At 38.4% G+C, this 6,062-nt stretch overlaps 1 pseudogene; it reads right to left on the reverse strand.

The window, feature by feature from the left end:
- Positions 1–523: 523 nt before the first annotated feature.
- LOC111146221 lies at positions 524–1,683 on the reverse strand (annotated as a pseudogene).
- Between the last annotated feature and the right edge of the window lie 4,379 nt (positions 1,684–6,062).

Genomic DNA, 6,062 nt, shown 5'->3' on the forward strand with positions numbered 1-6,062 from the left:
TATAAGTTAATCTACTGCTATAAAAAGATTTTAATATTAACAAGACAATAAATTATTGATGTTTTAATGATTTCCAAGGAAAAAGGTATGTGGTAAAGAAGAACACGTTCAAAGACTCTATAAAACTGAAACATTGTTATCATTTTTGAAGTAATTATTTACACATGGAATGAATGGTTAACTCCTGTATTTATCATTCATAGAGCATAACAGTTATGAGATCACTCAGATGTTAAATAGAACATATATATTCATCTGAGTAGAAACTTCAGTAATGGTCTGTTGGAGTATTTACACCAACAATCAAATAACTGATTTAAAAAATATTGATATATTTGCATATTTGATTTTTAAATAAACTGTGAATAGTCAATTTCGGTGGTATTCTGAACATTACACATTTACCATCTTTTTGCTTTCAGATCTCCTTTAAAAGGAGCAAAAGCATAGATGATCTTTATTAAAATCCATTTTTTTTTTCAAAATCAGCAAAAATAAAATTTAATGGTGGGCCGCAGGTGTGTCAGTCTGTCCTTCCTTGGGAGTGACCGCCGACCATCTTGAGAGAAAGCACACTGTTCCTTCTACCTGCAGAAGAGGGGCTCCGGAAGGACCCCTGATGGCAGGCCACCTCGGCTGGGCTGCCGCAGCCCCTGGGAGGGCGCTGCTTCCGAAGAGGGGAGGTGTGCAGAGGGCACAGACCCCCTCCCCGCCGGGGGAACTTTCCACAGGCCACCTGGTTTCCTTCTTGCAGCCGCAGCTGGAGCTGACTCTAGGACAGCGAGGGGGCTTCTTCAGTCCTGTAGCTGCCCTAAGATACCTTCTGGGGAACACAGCCCTCCAGCTCCAGCAGCTCCGGCCAGCCCTCGTATTTGTTTGTGTCTGGGTTGTTCTTTAAGAACTGCTCAAAAGGGCTTTTATCCCTGAGGTCTTTGCCCCTAGGAAGACCCAGCTATCTCTGAATCCCAGCTGCTTTGCATAGGAACTGCCCAAGTTGGTGAGGCGCTTCCTGGTCTCATCATTCATTTTGGTTCCTGGGTCATCATAGGAGGCCACTAGCACCAGTGTGCCCTCTGGGATTTCTTTGTTTTTGTTTTTGTTTTTGTTTTAAAGATTTTATTTATTTATTTGACAGATAGAGATCACAAGTAGGCAGAGAGGCAGGCAGAGAGAGAGAGGAGGAAGCAGGCTCCCGGCTGAGCAGAGAGCCCGATGTGGGGCTCGATCCCAGGACACTGGGACCATGACCCGAGCCGAAGGCAGAGGCTTTAACCCACTGAGCCACCCAGGCGCCCCCCTCTGGGATTTCTTTAAGGAACTTTACCAGGAGCGTAACATCTCCAGAGTACATGTCGAAACATTTCTGTGTCAGCACCACTCCTGTGGTTCCGTTCACCAGGGCAAAGTTCAGGCCTCTGCCCTGTTGTTTTTCACAGGACTCATGATCACAAGGTTTTCAAAGCACATGGTGGGACCCACGACATTAGCGGCTCCGCTGCTGATTTTAAGGGCAAAGAAGTTGTCCGGGTAGGGCTTGCTGAGGCCGCACTTGGTCCTCACGACCTCTATGGAGAGAACAGACCAACCTTGGTGGTCGCAGCATGGCAAGGAGCTCGGGAGGTGGCAGGGGAGCGGCCAGAGAGCAAGCTCAGCAGGGGAGCGGCCCTGCTGAGACACTAACATGTCTACCCATCAGAAACTTAAAGGAATGTACTCTATTTTGTAGGAAAGACTGGATCGAGTGAGAGGAGATGTCTAACCTACAATTTAACTCAAGCAAAGGAAAAGTGTGTTTAGGAAACAAGGACTTGGGGGAAAGACTCCTGTTAATCTTTAGCAGAACTCCAACACGATCACTAGCTCCTAATGTTGAGAACACTGGGATGGCAAGGGAGCTACAGGGAAAGTGACCACCTTTAATTAGCCCAAGCAGCTCCCCCATGCCAGATTCCACTAATGAGGTGTAACCAAAACACTCGTGTTAACTTTGCAGTTGGTATAGACAGCATGCCAGGTAAAGTGAAAGTACTTGCATGCTGGTGGCTCTACTTGTGCCTGGTGGAGAAAGGGAAGGCAACCCAAGCTAGATGTCAGTTACCACAACCAACCCCAAATGAGGTTAGAGGTGCTGGCCTTATTCCTGTGACAACTACATCTTACTTTGATTTTCTCTCTGCTCTCCCACTCCTTCTCCCTGTTCTTTGCATAGGATTCAGGATCTCTGATTAAGCAAAGTAAAACTACAACTGATCTAAATAACTTTTTCCTTCTTCAAGGACACCACACACTCTCTGAAAAACCCATTTAAGTTCAAATACTAGAAAAATATGTTATCATGAAAAATTAATAAAGTGAAAAATCATCACACATGAAAAGTTAGAAATTTAAATAAGAAAATCACCAGGAATTGCAGCAAGTGTCTTGACATTTGTTCACAGTTTATAATTTCAATGAGACTTGAAGGAACGCTGCATATTTATTTCTGGAAAAGACAGTAGAGAAAAAGGAACATTCTGTTGAGACAAAATTTTAATAATGTTGAAAATTTTGATGCCACATTTTAAAATATGGTGGAAACACTGGAATAGTAGATTGCACAAAGTAGAAGGATAACATGATAAAGTAAAAGGGATTTTAGAAATTCTCCAGGAAGTCAGATAAATTCAAAGGGTAGATTGAGTAGAAATATTCCATATTTCTACCATCAATCTGTTCACGATGAGGTATAAGTTCTCTAAAATAGTACATCTTTTCTCTACCATGTTCTTCACTTCCTTCTGAGTACTGACAGCAGAGTCACTTTTATCCATATTTCTGTGAACAGTCTACTTAAGGCAATCTTGGCTTTTTCTATCATGCTCCTCAAAATTCTTCCAGCTTCTACCCATTTCCAAATCCCAAAACTTCTTCTACATTTTTAGGAATTGTTGCAGTAGTACCCCATTTCTAGATCCCGAAGGTTGTATCAGTCTATTATTGCTGCTATAACAAACTACTACAAACTTAGTGGCTTTACACAATACAAATTTACTATCTTATAGTTCTGGAGGTCAAAAGTCTGAAATAAGTCTTACTAGGCTTCATTAATTAAATGTTTATGTTTCCGCAAAATTCATATGTTGAAGCCCTAACGCCAATGTAACTTAAATCGTTCTAAGGAACTAATTAAGTTTAAATGAGCATAAAGGATGTGGCCCTGATCTGATAAGATTAGGGTCCTCTCTTCATGCACATACACCAAGGAAAGACCTTGTGAGGACATACAAAAGGGGCATCTAAAAATCAAAAAGGGAGCTCTCTTCTGAAACCAGTCATGCTGGTGTCTGGATCTTGAACTTCCAAATTTGCAGACTGTGAGAAAATAAATTTCTGTATTTAAGCCTTCTAATCTGTGGTATTTTCTTATGGTACCCTAAGCAGATTAATATACCAAATTAAAATCAAGATATTGAAAGAGTTTCGTTCCTCCTGGAGGCACTAGAGTACAATCCTTTTTCTTGCCTTTTCCATCTTCACAGGCCACCTATATTCCTTGACTTATAGCTTCTTTCCATTGCTAAAACTAGCAAATGCTTCCATTATAACTTTTCTATCTCTGACTCCAATTCTGCATTCTCTCCCACATTTAAAGGACCCTGGGGATAACATTGGGCCATCCTGGATAATCAGGGATAAACTCCCTATTTTAACTTTACTTGGTAACTAACTTTAATTCTATCTGCAACTTAATTCTCCCTTGCTATGTAACATAACACGGGTTTAGAATATGGATATTTTTGTGGGGCCATTATTCTTCCCAGTGTGTGTGTGGAAATTTATGATATGTATATACATATATATTTATACATACATATTTCCATATAAATATCCATAAATAACATAGAGCATTACTTTTCATGTGCTTAAAAACAATATAAATGGCACCATATTATATATACCTTCAGCAATTGAAATTTTTCATTCACTGTTTTTTCTTTTGTACCTTGCCCATGTTGATATGTGTTATCTCTAGTTTGCAAATTTTTATGGTTATATATAGTATTCTGTTTTATGACTTTATAATACTGAGTTTACCTATCCTGTTCTGGATGGGCTGACAGTTAATATTATGTTAACTTGGGTAGGCTGAGGTACCCAGATATTTGGTCAAAAATTATGATTCTGTGAAGATATTTTTAAGATGAGATTAACATTTAAAGTAGACTTTGACTAAAGCCAGTTACTCTCCATAACATTCGTGGGCCACATCTTATCAGTTGAAGACCTTAACTAAAAATGATTGACCGCCCTCAAAGAAAAGAGAATTCTGCCAAATACTCCTTTCAAACTCAAACTGCAGCATCATTTTTTCCCTGGGTGTCCACTCTGTTGGCCTACCATACAGATTTTGGACTTGCCAGTGTCTACAATCATGTAAGCCAGTTTCCTTCAAATCTCTCCTCCCTCCCCTCCCCTTCTCCTTCTGCCATCTCTCTCCCTCATTCTTTTTTTCTAGAGAATTCTAATACATTAACTTTTCTCTATCATCAATCTTAACAGAATATTTCTATGCATATTTCCTTATATGCATATGGAAGAGGTTCTCTGGAGCTATTCCTGTTATTGGAATTGGTAGTTCTAAAAGTATGAGCACCTTCATTATCATGAGATATTGTAACATTGCTCTCCAAATCAGTTATACTAATTTATTGTTTCAACAGTAGTGTATGAATATTGCTATTGCTTTACATACCTACCACATCTTGATATTGTCAGTTTTTGTCAACTGATATTTTTAAAAGAAATCTCATTGTTTTAATTTGCATTTCTGAGATTTCTAGTGAGGTTGAACACATTTTTAATTGTTTGTTGGATGTTCACATTTCCTCTAATATGAATTACCTTTTTACACACTTGGATCTTTTTTTTCTGTTGGTTTGCTAATCTTTTTTCCTATTGATTTGCAGTACTTTTTCAGATTACCAATCTTTTGTAAGTTCTATGCATTGCAAATATTTTCTCCCAGATTGTGGCATTTCTTTCACAGTATTTGTGATGTCTTTTTTGTGTGTGCATGAATTTATTTTTTTAAGGATTTTATTTACTTACCTGAGAGAAAGAGAGAGCGAGCGAGGGTGCGGGAGCAGGGAAGAGGGAGAAGCAGACTCCCCACTGAGCAGAGAGCTGACAGCAGGGCTTGATCCCAGGACCCTGAGATCATGACCTGAGCTGAAGGCATTCGCTTAACCATCTGAGCCACCCAGGCACCCCTGTGCAAAAATTTAAATAGCCATATTTATCTATTGTTTTTCATGGTTTGCATTTTTGAAGTGTTTGTTTTTGTTTGGCAGATTTATATTTCATAGGTCACTAATCCACTTGGAACTGACTTTTTTTTTTTTTTTTTTGTATAGTGTGAGAGATACCTAATTTTATTTTACATAAGCAAGCACTCCAATATCAATAAATTGTTATCTCTTCCCTTGTTTCTGGTACTTACCTTTACTGGAATCAATTTTCATACTTTTTTTTTTTATCAGTTTCTTGTCCTCCTCTCCTGATCCATATATATGTGGAAAAAATGCTCATTACTTTTATATCAGTAATTCCCTTCAAATTTCCTTGACAGCATATTTTCTCTTGAATATTGTTTTGATTTGGCCCCTTTGAATATCCACCTTTTAACTATGGGCCATAGAGCAGGCAATGGGGAAGAGCATGCCACAGCAAGATATTTAATGTCTGGTTAAAATGAATTAGTCTCCAGTAGTTTACCAGGTATCTATTATTTACCTTGGTTTTTTCTTGGTTTTATTTTGGAAGCAAGTTAATCATAGTAAGAAAGAAATATGGTAGTCAAAATAAACTAGAAGTTTGTCGAATTTTGTCATTTAAATAGGTTATCTACACCAACATTACCAATTTTATGTAAAATATTTTAGGATACACAGTGCATATTTTTAAATCATTGGATATTGCAGCTTTTTATTAAAAAATGATGGAAAGTAGAAGTTTTGAGGCTGAAGTATATGGTGTGTAGACCTAATGTATGATGGCTTTTTATGACTTATAGAATAGTTTTT

The sequence above is a fragment of the Enhydra lutris genome, unplaced genomic scaffold (assembly GCF_002288905.1).
Source record: "Enhydra lutris kenyoni isolate GAN:26980312 unplaced genomic scaffold, ASM228890v2 scaffoldscaffold2, whole genome shotgun sequence".
In the NCBI taxonomy this organism is placed as follows: domain Eukaryota; kingdom Metazoa; phylum Chordata; class Mammalia; order Carnivora; family Mustelidae; genus Enhydra; species Enhydra lutris.